Raw genomic sequence first — 15,374 nt, forward strand, 5'->3', positions numbered from 1 at the left:
TTTTTATCTCACTTAATTATTTTCTGACAAAATATAACTGTTACAGTAAATACTAAAAATAAGCCAAGTAATTAAATAATGCCACATAAGCATCAGAGTTTCCATCAGGATTCGCATCAGAACTTGACTATTATCAAAATTTAACGGTCATCAGAACATGGCTTCTGTACTCAAAAAGTGAATGACTATATCTGTGATTCTTCACACAAATACTGACTGGTTTCTTCAGAGTTTAATTATCAGAACTTTCATCAGAACTTGTCCTCAGAATTTATGCAAATAATACTTAACTGTTTGTCAGAAACAACTTAATCACCACAGTAATTTTCATCATTCATATGGAGTGAGAGTGTGTGCATTTGCAAATGATCAGATAAAGATTAAAGTCTGATAAACTTCAGATATCTTAGAAATAAGGCATAACTAAGAAAAATACTTAAAATCTGTCTTTAATTTTGAAGTCTACTATAGAATAAATTTATGCAAGAGTCCACCTCAACTGTTTGTGCTCATTTTATGCATCTTTTGACATTCTTTTTACAGTGGCTTCTCAGTATAAATGAGTCACAATTGCTATCAGAATTTATGCAATTATCAGAGTATTTCTCCAATAATCAGAGAATGTGAAAAGTCACCAAGAAAAATTTATTTGATTTTCTAATGCATATAACTTAATACCAACAATGCACTTGGGTCTTCCCTTTCACATATGTACTCTAGATCTCAAAGGAGTACCTGACTTCAATTTTTCTTTTCTTTTGTTTTCTTCAGATAAGTGAGGCTTATCAAGCATGTAGTTCATCCTTAAGATTTACTGATATCAGAATTTGACAGATAAGAAACAATAATCTAGTTTGTGACTTAGTAATAAGATACACAAAGTAAATTTGACTAAGATCAAAATCAGAGTTTGCTTGTGTTATGGATTCCCACATAAACAACTAATTCAAATATGGAATACACAGTTTGTTAAAGACTACTAAGTCAGCATCTAACAAATAATCCTCATTGGAGTGAATAGTCACAGAATATTCAAAACACTATCAGAGTATATAGAATCACATCAGATAACAATCAATATTTAATATATTACAATTTAAGCACGGATTACATGGAGATAAGATAATCTGTAAACACTGATCATAAAGTTTGATGCTTGAGAACAAAAATTAAACAGATTTTGAGAAAGAACCTGAAACCATTCCAAGTTCATTTACCAGTCTTGTAAAAGTAGCTTCACATAGTGGTTTTGTGAAAATATCTGCTAGTTGTTGATCTGTTGGAACAAAATGCAATTCCACTGTACCTGCCATCACATGTTCCCTTATGAAATGGTACCTAATGCTGATGTGCTTTGTCATTGAGTGTTGAACTGGATTATCTGTCATATCAATAGCACTTTAATTATCACAGTAAATGGGTATTTTAGAATATTCTAACCCATAGTCTAGTAACTGATTCTTCATCCAAAGAATCTATGCACAACAACTTCCTGCAGCAATATATTCTGCTTCTGCAGTTGATATTGATAAGTGGCATTTTATACCACTTAGAACGTCTTAAAATGGCTTAAATTGGTGTCTTGAAATCAAGTATTTTGTGTATTTGATGCGTTTTTCTAGTGTTTATGCATTTCAGGGTATTAGTTGCATTTCGGAGGAGGAATCATCAAGAATAAGCCTTGGCATGTGTTCACCATTGCGAGAGGAAAAGAACGGGCAGATTACGGCGAAGAAACGGAGCAAACCTGGATTTTTTCCAGTAGAGGCCTGCGCGCCCGCGCAGCAATGCTGAGCGGCCGCGCAGCAGCCTTGCGTGCCCGCGCAGCTATGTTGAGCGGCCGCGCAGGGTCGGGGGAAAAAGATATATTATTTTAGACTTCTACTTCTGTTTGGCTTCCACTTCTATGTAATCTGAGTTTTATGGGACTATTATATAGGTAGATTTGAGACGTTTTCACAGGGAATTAAGAGGAGATTATGTTTTAGATTATGTTTTGCGCAAGAAGCGAAGGAGATAAGGAAGAAGACCGATTTAGCACACAGCAACGAAGAGGAAGCATATACTCTTGTGATTCTTGTTTCGTTGTAACGTTGGATGCTAGTTTTCTTGCTTTGACTTATTTACTCTTGTGACGTACTCTGTTTTAATATAATCAGTTTAGTTATTATTTTCTTGTGTTTGTTTATCATGATTTCATATGAACCCATGATGGCGATAAGTTCTATTATGGGCTAATCGTGATCATGGGGTTGCAACGGATTTATTATGGAATTCTTTAGTTAATTGTTTAATACTTTAGTATGTGATGATTGTATGATATCTAGTATTGGTTGTGCGTATTCGTCTTATGTGCGTCGCGAACATATAAGATAGGGTGTTAATCTCTTGTGAAGCGACAGTGGATCTCGAGATTTAGAACTTGCCATGCTAGCATAGGTTCATGTACGTTGTGCATGATTAGTGGGTAACTCTAACAGTTTTATTTGCCCTATGTAATCAAAAAGGGATAACTTGTGCTTAAATCGTTGTGTTGTCAATTTCTGTAGACATATAGGAACTCAACATAATTGATGACTATTCAACTTCTATCTTAATTGTGGATGTTTGGTAGAATGGTATTAGTACAATGAAAGTTGGCTTTTATCAGTTTCGTGTTATTCGATTAATATCATCACTGTCACATGCTAAAGGTAATAACAATGGCTATAGAAGGAAGTAATAATGAAGTTGTGATCTCATGAGTGTTTTATATTTGATAATTTGAAGTGTTAGTTAAGTGGTTAATTAAGTAGTTAATTATAGTTAATATTTAATCAACAATTTTAAGTGTTATTATCTTAACATTGAGAAGTAGTCATACATTGGTGAGTGAGTTAAATTAGACAATAAATTAGTCTGAGTCTCTGAGGGAACGAACTAGAAAGTATTCTATATTACTTGCGAACGCGTATACTTGCGTGAATATTAGTGCGTCAAAACTGTGTTTCCACATGGAGCGGTGGAAATTTTTGAGAATGATTCGGACCAAGCATTCAAGGTTAATGGTCAGCGGTTGAAGCACTACTATGGGGACATGGCAAACCGAGAGGTGCTTAGTGCCATTTTGTTGACTACTTGAGAAAGATACGGAACGTCAAGCTAATGACGAAAAAGAAGCGCTGCGTGGGAGGCAACCCATGAATTGTTGTTACATGAACCCTTAGAAGTTAATAACCTATCCAAAAACACAAAAAAATCAGAAAACAGGGGCTGAAAAATTTTTTTTCCAGAGACCCTCTGCGCGCCCGCGCAGCTATGCTGAGCGGCCGCGCAGCTTGCTGCGCGCCCGCGCAGAAATGCTGAGCGGCCGCGCAGGGGTCGAGTTCCAGAAATTTTTTTTACAGTTCAGAAAAAAAAAAGAGAAAAAAAAAAACAAAAACACAAAAACCCATCACAGCCCATAAACCCACGAATTCTTTTCCCATTACCCCATAATTTTATCCCTCAACCCCACTCCTAATCTAATTTAACCTACTTCACACCCTATATATACATACACCTATCCTACATATCTCCCACAAACTTCCTACACTTAAAACCTCTCATAAACATCAAAAATTAGTTCTTACACACTTTTATTCACAAATCAATGGCACCCAAGAGAGCACGCACTATTGACAGCAGCAGCACAGTTCCTACTGCTGATTCATCAAGGGGTACTGCTGCAAGGCCTCGGTTAACTGACAGAGCTGCGGAGGAGGAGTACACTAGGCTGTTGGGGAAGCCGATTTTGAAGGAGAGGGGGTTTTTACCATCAGGGAGGGATGGTGAGTTGTTGCCCATGATTGCAGAGAAGGGGTGGATAGCTTTTTGTGAGTCGCCCGAAGCAGTACCGATGAGTGTTGTTCGCGAGTTCTACGCGAACGCGAAGGCTGAAAAGAATGGGTTTTCTGTAGTTCGTGGGCTGACGGTTGATTATCATCCTGCGGCGATTCGCCGTGTGATTGGACAGCGAGAGAGGAAGCCCGAGGAGGAGAACTGGAATGAAAAGACTGCTGAGGACTTTGACTTGGATTTGATTTGTGCGACTCTCTGTCGACCGGGCACAGTTTGGAACCGCAGTCCAGCCAATAATGAGTATCGTCACTTTCTGGCGATCGCCATGAACAGGTATGCCCGTGCATGGAATGCATTTATATGTGCTAATATTTTGCCTTCTTCACATGCACACGAGGTCACAGTTGAGAGAGCACAGCTGTTGTGGGGAATTCTGAATGAGGAATACTATGTGGACCTTGGTGAGTTTATCTACCAAGGAATTCTGAAGTTTTTGAGGGGAGCAAAGCATATGAACATCCCTTATGCATCCACGGTTACAAAGCTATGCCGAGCAGTAGGAGTGAACTGGCCGGCTCATGAGCAGTTGCAGTTGCCAGCAGCTCCGATAGATTCTGGCACTCTGAATGGGATGCAGGAGTGGACCGGTGGTGAGCCTGAGGAGCATGGGCTGGGTTATCGTCTTCCAGGAGGGCGTCCAGCACGAGGTGCTACTATGGCCAGGCCAGGGCGTGGTGAGGCTGGTTCTTCGAGAGCTCAGGAGGGTGCTGGGATGGGTGATGCCCAGTATAGGAGGCTTTCACGGCGGATGGATGCCATGTATGAGACGCAGAGCAGGTTTGCTCAGGAGCTCACTCTTGCGTTAGGGACTGCTTTTCGAGGCCTTGGAGCTGATATCCAGTGGCCAGTTTTTGGTGAGGACTCTACATACCCGCCGCCTGATACTCCACCCACTGAGGGTGATGATGATGACTCCGAGTAGGTATACCCTGTGTTCCTTTCTACTACCTTCACTGGGGACAGTGAAGATTTTAAGTTTGGGGGTGGTAGTTAAGGAATATTTTGTGTGTGTCATATAGCTGCATATTCATGATAGTTAGTTCATATAGTTGCATAATTTTTGCCATATAGTTTTTTTTATATATAGCTTTATTTGTTTGTCATATCATATAGCTCATGCATATACCATGATCCCTTTTGCAATGATTTATCGACTGAATTGTGATATTGATGCGAGTGTAGTGATAGCATTAAAGTGATATTAAGTTGTGTAGGTTGATATGCATGCTAGAAGCACTTGTATTTTCACTAAGTCTTAGAGAATGCTTAAGGACTAGATTGTTGTTATGATCTGATTATTTTCGAGGATAATCTATTTATTATGCTTAGAATCTGATAATAGGTTCTTAGTGGTAAAGGCATGAAAAAGAAAAAAAATGGAGTAAAAATGGAATTTGTGGCTAGGCGTCAAATGGCTAGTAGCCGGCTCGCATGTTATGCGAGTAGTCTAGGGTTGAGCAAGATGGAGCGAAACGCACTTGCTCAGAAAAAAAAAAAAATTTGCATAATTGATCAAGAGTGGGCTCTTTGGTATTCGAGTTATTAAGTTCTTGGGGGACTTTGTGCCTAGTGACCTAAGGCTTTTAGAGTCTGGGATCCGCTAACCTAACGCTCGTTACATGGATACCATTGTATAAGTCTTTTGTGGACCTCACTCATTGTACGGTCAAATAAGCATTTGAGTTGTAAATAAGAAGCACGATTCCGTAGTAAGCTCCAGAGTTCTTGTAGTGTTGTATATCACTTTGTGCCTAGAATTTTTATTCTTTGTATAATCGTAGGATTGCCTTGAGGATAGTCTAGTCATAGTAATTGGTCTAGTTCCGAAGCATATCTGTTAAGCATTTGCACACACCACGTTTCTGGCTGTATGTCCGTTTGCATGAGTTTATTGATCTTTAGTGTCTAACTGCATTCGTTGAGACGTGACAATTTGGTTGGTTAATTGTAGTAAGGGGGATCGTTGCATTGTCATATAGATTGCATTCATGCATATTTTTATTTGTTTTTGAGTCTGTGACGCTTGAGGACAAGCATCGATTTAAGTTTGGGGGTGTGATAAGTGGCATTTTATACCACTTAGAACGTCTTAAAATGGCTTAAATTGGTGTCTTGAAATCAAGTATTTTGTGTATTTGATGCGTTTTTCTAGTGTTTATGCATTTCAGGGTATTAGTTGCATTTCGGAGGAGGAATCATCAAGAATAAGCCTTGGCATGTGTTCACCATTGCGAGAGGAAAAGAACGGGCAGATTACGGCGAAGAAACGGAGCAAACCTGGATTTTTTCCAGTAGAGGCCTGCGCGCCCGCGCAGCAATGCTGAGCTGCCGCGCAGCAGCCTTGCGCGCCCGCGCAGCTATGCTGAGCGGCCGCGCAGGGTCGGGGGAAAAAGATATATTATTTTAGACTTCTACTTCTGTTTGGCTTCCACTTCTATGTAATCTGAGTTTTATGGGACTATTATATAGGTAGATTTGAGACGTTTTCACAGGGAATTAAGAGGAGATTATGTTTTAGATTGTGTTTTGCGCAAGAAGCGAAGGAGATAAGGAAGAAGACCGATTTAGCACACAGCAACGAAGAGGAAGCATATACTCTTGTGATTCTTGTTTCGTTGTAACGTTGGATGCTAGTTTTCTTGCTTTGACTTATTTACTCTTGTGACGTACTCTGTTTTAATATAATCAGTTTAGTTATTATTTTCTTGTGTTTGTTTATCATGATTTCATATGAACCCATGATGGTGATAAGTTCTATTATGGGCTAATCGTGATCATGGGGTTGCAACGGATTTATTATGGAATTCTTTAGTTAATTGTTTAATACTTTAGTATGTGATGATTGTATGATATCTAGTATTGGTTGTGCGTATTCGTCTTATGTGCATCGCGAACATATAAGATAGGGTGTTAATCTCTTGTGAAGCGACAGTGGATCTCGAGATTTAAAACTTGCCATGCTAGCATAGGTTCATGTACGTTGTGCATGATTAGTGGGTAACTCTAACAGTTTTATTTGCCCTATGTAATCAAAAAGGGATAACTTGTGCTTAAATCGTTGTGTTGTCAATTTCTGTAGACATATAGGAACTCAACATAATTGATGACTATTCAACTTCTATCTTAATTGTGGATGTTTGGTAGAATGGTATTAGTACAATGAAAGTTGGCTTTTATCAGTTTCGTGTTATTCGATTAATATCATCACTGTCACATGCTAAAGGTAATAACAATGGCTATAGAAGGAAGTAATAATGAAGTTGTGATCTCATGAGTGTTTTATATTTGATAATTTGAAGTGTTAGTTAAGTGGTTAATTAAGTAGTTAATTATAGTTAATATTTAATCAACAATTTTAAGTGTTATTATCTTAACATTGAGAAGTAGTCATACATTGGCGAGTGAGTTAAATTAGACAATAAATTAGTCTGAGTCTCTGAGGGAACGAACTAGAAAGTATTCTATATTACTTGCGAACGCGTATACTTGCGTGAATATTAGTGCGTGATTTCGCTCTAACAGATATGGAAATTGATTTCTATTTCTTGCTAAACCAAGAAACCAATCTGCCTCCAAGAAATTGGCAGCTTCCACTAGTGCTTTTCCTGTCTATTTTGCATCCTGCAAAATCTGCATCTGAGTAACCTATTAGCTTAAAATCTGATTCCCTAGGATACCACAATCCTAGATCAGCTATACCCTTTAGGTACTTGAAAATTTTTTTCACAACTATTAGATGAGGTTCTCTTGGATCAACCTGAAATCTTGCACAAAGATAGGTAGCATACATGATATCAGGTCAACTTGCAGTTAAATAGAGTAAAGAGCCAATCATACCTCTGCAGTTAGTAATATCTACTGATGCTCCAGTATCTTTATCTAACTTGGTTACAGTGGCCATGGGAGTGGATGCAGTTGAACAGTCTTGCATTCCAAATTTCTTGAGTAGATTTCTAGTGTACTTGGATTAATTTATGAAAGTACCTTCTTCATTTTGCTTGACTTGAAGTCCCAGAAAATAGCTAAGTTCTCCCATCATACTCATTTGATATCTTGACTGCATTAGCTTTGCAAACCTTTCACAGAGTTTGGCATTTGTAGAACCAAAGATGATATCTTCAACATATATCTGTACCAAAAGTAAGACATTTCCATGGTTGAGGTAGAACAATGTTTTATCAATTGTGCCTCTGGTAAATCCACTTTCCAGAAGGAATTGAGCTAAAGTCTCATACCATGCTCTTGAAGCTTGCTTAAGGCCATAAAGTGCTTTGTCAAGCCCGTAGACATGATTTGGAAATTTTGGATGTACAAAGCCTGGAGGTTGTTCAACAAATACCTCTTCTTCTAATTCTCCATTGAGAAAAGCACTTTTCACATCCATTTGAAAGACTTTAAACTTCTTGTGAGCAGCATAAGCCAAAAAGATTCTTATGGCTTCCAATCTAGCAACTGAAGGAAATGTTTCATCATAGTCAATACCCTCCTGTTGAGAGTAACCTTTAGCAACCAGCCTTGCTTTGTTTCTTATAATTATGTCATCACTGTCAGTTTTGTTTCTGAACACCCATTTTATGCTAACAATGGATCTGTTCTTTGGTCTTGACACTAGGGTCCAGACTTTATTTCTTTCAAATTCATTTAACTCTTCCTGCATTGCTTGCACCCAATCTGCATCTTGAAGTGCTTCTTCCATTTTCTTTGGTTCAGTCTGAGATAGAAAGGAATGATAGAGACATTCATTTGATGTTGTTGTTCTAGTTCTGACACCTGCTTCAGGATCTCAAATTATTAAGTCAGGTGTGTGTGATTTAGTCCACTTCCTTGCAGATGGAGTTGATCTTTAGAACTGGATCCTCCCCCATGATCCATGTTGTCTCCATCAGCATTTTCTGATGCTCCCCCTGAAGTTATGCTATCTGAAATTTCAGAATTTGAGTTGGATCCTTCAGGAATTGAAGAATCAGAGTTTCCAGAATTATCAGAATTTGGCTTATCAGAACTTGATGAATCAGAACTTGAAGAGCCAGTGACAGGTTTAGATGCTTTTTGAGAGTCTTGAGATGTGGTAGGATCATTAGCTTGCTCCCCCTAAACAGGTGCATTTTCCTTTGGAGCAGTTACCACAGTTTCAATGACATCAGAATTTAACCCGTCAAAACTTACAGAACATGACTTAGGTCATCAGAATTTACAAAATCAGAATTTACATCTTTATTTTCAAATCAGGTTAAATGGCAGTTAGGTCACTCAACTCACTACTAACTTTCAGTTGGGTCATCCAACTCAAAAAGCTTTCAGTCAACTCACAAATCTCTTTAAAATTTGCACGTAGGTCACTTGCCGTTACTGACGTTAAATCTTGGATGAAAAATGACTCAGCAATCTGACATGGCTGATTTGTGGCATATGGACCTCATCTAACCCTTGTACCTGACCCAAATACTAGATAACCCTGTATATCATCCCTCTTTTATAAACTCTCCCCCTTTTATAGAAAATTAGGGTTCATATCAATCTCAAAGCATCTCATAGAAAATTAGGGTTCATATCAATCTCAAAGCATCTCCTATGTCCAGTACGAAGAGCAGTAGTTCATCAGTTAGAAATCCGTTCGGAAGTAGCAGTAACTCTTGGGCGGGTGGTAAAGATTACGACCCTGATTTTGAATATCGTTTCAATGGTATCAAATGCAAGTGCGATCTTGTGGCACCATGTCAAGAAGCTTGGAAAGAAGGGACATTGGACCCGGGAAGAAGGTTTTTCGGTTGCAGTCAATGGAAGGCAAGTGTATTTTGCATTGTTATCTTGTTTAATGCTTAAATGTATTTAGCTAACTTGGCTTATAATTTGATTAGGATTCGAGGAAAAAATGTAACTTTTTTCTATGGGCTGATCCTCCATACACCGATAGAGCAAGAGAAGTTGTTCAGGATTTGAAGGCAAAAGTGAGAGTCAAAGATGATCAACTGGAAAGAGCTATAGCAGAGTTACATTTTGTCGAAAAAAAATGTTGGTTTTGAACGAAGAATGTATGTCACTTCGTAAGAAAAATGGTGAATTAGCAAACAATGTTCTTAGTAACAAACTAGATGGTAGCAAAATGAAGAAGTTAGTATTGCTTATAATTATAGCTTGGTTTGTTTTTAGGTTCTTCAAGTAATAAACTAGATGGTGAACATTGGTTACAATGTTCTTAGTGATTTCATGTAATTTGTACTTCATATAATGGATGCTATCAATGTTATCAACATTTTGTTAGTAAAAGATTCTACTCTACCCATGTTTCATAATATAAATGCACTGTGATGTTCCAGAAATATGCAATATGCATCAAAAGTTTAGATAAAATAAACTGGGAACATAAGATTCTCATTACAAAGAGTTTAGGTAGAACTTAATAAAGCTACATAATAAATTGGAAACATAAAATAATAAAAGAGTCACACTGTCAATGACAAAATGTCTCAGAAGATTCCCATTACAAAATGTCTCAAAAGTAACATAAGATAATCACTTCTTCTTTGGTCTTGGAGGTGCAAAGGACTTGAGAGACTTTCTTGGAGTTTTTTTCTTGGCTGATTGTGCAACTGTTGGAGGAGTTGATGCAGGTGGTGTGCATCCAGTACTGATGTGGTTCCCCAGACTTGGAGTTGGCATCTATGAAAAAACATAAAATATAAGTACATTATAACAATATACAGCAAAAGTTTGGAAACTAAGAATACTTACAAATTTCATTCTTTGGTTAGGCCCAGGTTGTGGTTCTTCCATGTTTTCCATTGTATCATTCATCAGTTCATCCTCACCAGTTATGATTTCTTCTTGTTGCAAGTGCATCTCTTGAGTTACTTCTTCCATAGCAGACTGCTCCTTTTGTGGTGTCCCCTTATGCTTTTTTGGTCCCTCTGGATACAAGTGTTTATCTGGACATTTATCTCTTTTATGGCCCTCCTTCCTACAGAGACCACAATGCATTTTTCTCCCTAAAAAACTCAGTCTAGCCTTCTTACCACTAGATACAACACCCTCCCAACCCTCTCTTCTTCTCATCTTTTTGGGCCTACCTCTAAGCTGTTTCACAATCAAAGGGGGCATAACTGTGTCACCCTCAACATCTTCCCAGAAATCTTCCCCTCTTATTACATCCAAGCAGTGAGAGTAACACCTTATGTATGTCTCTTTTGAGTAGCATTTGTCGATATAATCAAAAATATCATGTCTAGCTTTCTGAATTGCAACCACACCATGAGCACATGGTATCCCTGTCAAATTCCAGATTCTACAAGAACAACTTCTATCTTTTAAATTCACAGAACATGAAGTACCCTTTCCTTTCACTACATATGTTTCCCTCCCATCCCAAAGCACAGAATAAGCACAAGCATCTTTCACTGCCTCATCTAAAATTTTTTTAGCTTTAGGAACAATTAAGCAATCCCTTCTAGCCATTCTATCTCTATTTTCATGCACTCTTGTCATTATCATGTCATGTATTTCAATGAGCATATCAATAAGAGGCATGTACCTTGCTTTGAGAATCCAGGAGTTGAAGCATTCACTGATATTATTCTCTGTAGAATCAGTTTTTGAATGAGTCTTGAAGTAAGCCTTGGACCACACAGCAGGATCCAATTGATTCATCTTCTCAAAGGCACCCTTGGAGACAGAAGCAAGTTCTTTCATGGCAGACTTAAAAGCTTGTGGGTGAGTTGCAGTAGATGCTCTCCAGAAGGCATCAGTAACTGCACCACTTGGATATTTTCCCTTCAAGTTAGCACCTAGATGTCGGGTGCAAAACCTGTGTTCCACCAGAGGTAATAATTCCTTAATAGCCTTGTCCAACCCCTACATCCAGTCATATAACAAGTTAAAAAGTGCATAAATTAAAGTCAAAAATTTAAGTCAGAAATTGAAGATATAGGATGAGCAGTTACCTTCTGTTGGTCAGAAATCAAAGTCTTTCTGTGTCCATCTTCAAGATCTAGGTCTGCTATGAGAAGCTCTAGAAACCACTTCCAGGAGTCATAGTTTTCACTCTCTACCACAGCCATTGCAATAGGCATAATGCAGTTATTGCCATCTCTCCCTACTGCAGAGAGCAACTGTCCACCTGTAACTGTCTTTAGGAAGCAGCCATCTAGTCCTAAAACTGGTCTGCATTCATCTTTCCAAGCTTTCTTCAAGGCAGCATAACATATGTATATTCTTCTAAATCTACTAACATCTCTTTCCTGCAACCTAGTTGTAGAGACTTCAAAGTATTCTGTCTATTACTCCTAAGTATCTCTTCACCAAATTTTCTCAACTTTGCATAATGTTCAGCCATCTTCTCTACTACACCAGACAATGCTGCTTTCCTCACTCTACTACATTTAGCATCACATACATCAACCTTAAGTACCCTCTTGAACTCTTCTTGCATATCACATAATTTCTAGTTAGGATTTTTTCTTATCCTATCCCCAAACACTTCGACAAGGTACTTAGTAGTCACTAGCTTATTTTTATGGTTCCAAACACAATTATGGTCATTTATTATTGATTTTATCTGCCACCTGTCCTTATCTTTATCATATCCCAACCACATTTTAAATGGGCACCCATGTGCACACACAACTTGAACCCTTTTTAAATCATCATGTGCATACTGGTAGGGTCTGCCAGTCTCCATTGAACTTGACCTTCCTGCTTCTTTAAAGTCCTTTTTACAACCAAATATCTGACCAACTTTAAATTTTATGTCTTTGGCAGGTGTATGCACATTAAAAACCTCATCTACATATTTCATTTTATCATATCCAGGGGGGGGATTAGCATAACAAAAATCTTCATCACTCTCCTCACTACTAGGATAAAACCCCCTATCTGATTCACTATCTTCATCACTCTCATACATTTCATTCAAATTTGCTTCCCTCTCATGTTCATCCATCTTCTTTTTTTCTTCTCTGCTGGATTTCCTAATCTCTGCAAACTCATCATCACTATACTCCCTTTCAATATCAGACTCATCAGTAGGTACAATAACATGGTAGACATACAGGATAATATTATTACCACATTCCTTACCCAACTCAATTATTATTGGCTTCGATTCAGCATTAAGCAAATAAATCTTAAGTTTAGGAGTTCTAAAGTACAGGGAATCATACTCACCAACAGGACCACTAAATAATTTCTTCAAATCATCAATACTAAGCTTCTCCAAATCAATACGCTTATAAAGTTTTCTCACATTACTTGTGTATGATTAAAAAGGAACATGAACAAAATGACCTCCATAGTATAATATAACATTATACAAATTATCCCTGTTAAATGTAAGTAAATAATTAAAGAACCCTAATTTACACAGGTACAGAGCATTCTAATAAAATAAAAAAAAACAAGACGGGTTCAACCCTAATTGAAGCATCCTAATAATTAAAAAACACAAGACGGGTAATTACTTACGTTGTTTCTTCTCCGGTGGTCGCATTTTCATCCACTTTATCCTCTATGCCAGCGTCATCATCTTCAATCACAATTTCTTCTTCATCATTTGGTTCTTGAATTGTACGAACTTCAACTCCTGATCGAGTTCGAACCATCTCCGAAATTAGGTTTACAGATGAAGTGATTTTGGGGGATTTTGTTATCTGGTGGAGTGATTTGGGGAGATTTTGTTACCGGGTTATAAGAGGGAAGAGGATGGGTTATAATATAAACGGGTTTTTAGATGGGCTGGGTTATTTAACTACGTGGCACTCATCTGGCACTCATCTGGCAGCAATAGACGGACTTCCGTCTATTGTCAACGCGACTTAACGGTCATGAAATTTTAAACGAGTACAATGACTTAAATGAATATTTTTAATTCACATATGACCTCAATGAGAACTTTTTGAGTTGGATGACCCAACTGAAAGTTAGTAGCGAGTTGAGTGACCTAAATGCCATTTAACCCTTTTCAAATCTCAGCTGATCATGATCATTGAAATCTTCCAGTCCTGTTATATTTTTATCATCAAAAGATACATTGATAGATTCCATGACAACCCTTGTTCTTAACTTGTAGACTCTGAAGGCTTTTGTGGAAAGTGGATATCCAACAAAAATTCCTTCATCAGCTTTTAGATCAAATTTTGACAGCTGTTCAGGATGAGTCTTAAGAACAAAACACTTGCATCCAAATACATGAAAGTATTTCAGATTTGGCTTCTTTTTCTTCACCATCTCATATGGTGTTTTTCTATGCTTGTTTATAAGTGTAGCATTTTGTGTAAAATAAGCAGTCTGCACAGCTTCAGCCCAAAAATAGGTTGGTAGCTTTGCTTCATCAAGCATAGTTCATGCAGCTTCAATAAGAGTCCTGTTCTTTCTCTCTACAACTCCATTCTACTGTGGAGTTCCGGGTACAGAAAATTCCTTCTTTATTCCATGCTCTTTACAGAACTCTTCCATGATTGAATTCTTGAACTCAGTGCCATTATCACTTCTTATTATTTTAACAGAATCTTTGACCAACTTATCCAGCTGTCTGACATGATCAGTTAGGGTAGATGCAGTTTCATTCTTCTTGTGCAAGAAATTCACCCAAGTGTATCTTTTGAACTCATCCACTATAACCATAGCATATTTCTTCTTTGCAATGGACATGACATTGACTGGACCAAATAGATCAACATGCAGTAAGTGATAAGGCTCAAGAATTGAGGATTCAGTTTTGCTCTTGAATGTAGATTTTCTTTGTTTTGCCTTTTGACATGAGTCACAAAGACCATCAGGAGCAAATACTAATTTTGGCAGTCCTCTCACAAGATCTTTCTTTACTAGCTCATTTATGTTGTTGAAATTTAAATGAGAGAGTCTCTTGTGCCAATTCCAGCTTTCTTCAATAGATGCTCTGCTTAACAGACAGATTGCAGAACCATTAGAGTTTGTTGAAAGTCTGGCTTCATATATGTTACCATGCCTGTAACCTTTCAGAACCACTTTTCCTGTAGAATTACTTACAACTTCAGAGTGTTCTTCAAAGAAATTCACATGATAACCTCTGTCACAGATTTGACTCACACTTAGCAGATTGTGTTTTAATCCTGAGACAAGAGCTACTATTTCAATTATGACATTCCCAAGATTGATATTGCCATATCCCAGAGTCTTTCCCATGTTGCCATCTCCATAAGAAACTCATGGGCCAACTTTCTCCACAAAGTCTAATAGCAGGGCTTTATTTCCAGTCATATGTCCTGAACATCCACTGTCCAGAACTAAGATGTTTTTCCTGTTGCCCTGCAATCACAAAGACCACTATTGGTTAGTTTTAAGGACCCAGACTTGCTTGGATCCTTTGGCCTTTTTAAGTTTATTAGCATTTGCAACGGATTTAGTTTCAGAGTTTATGCTAACATGCTTCTTATCAGACTTTATATCAGACTTTGCATCAGAATTTACAGTAGAAGGAATTACACTAACTTTCTTCAAATAAGGTTTTATTTGATAATAATCAT

Source organism: Apium graveolens, chromosome 2 (genome assembly GCF_009905375.1).
Source record: "Apium graveolens cultivar Ventura chromosome 2, ASM990537v1, whole genome shotgun sequence".
In the NCBI taxonomy this organism is placed as follows: Eukaryota; Viridiplantae; Streptophyta; class Magnoliopsida; order Apiales; family Apiaceae; genus Apium; species Apium graveolens.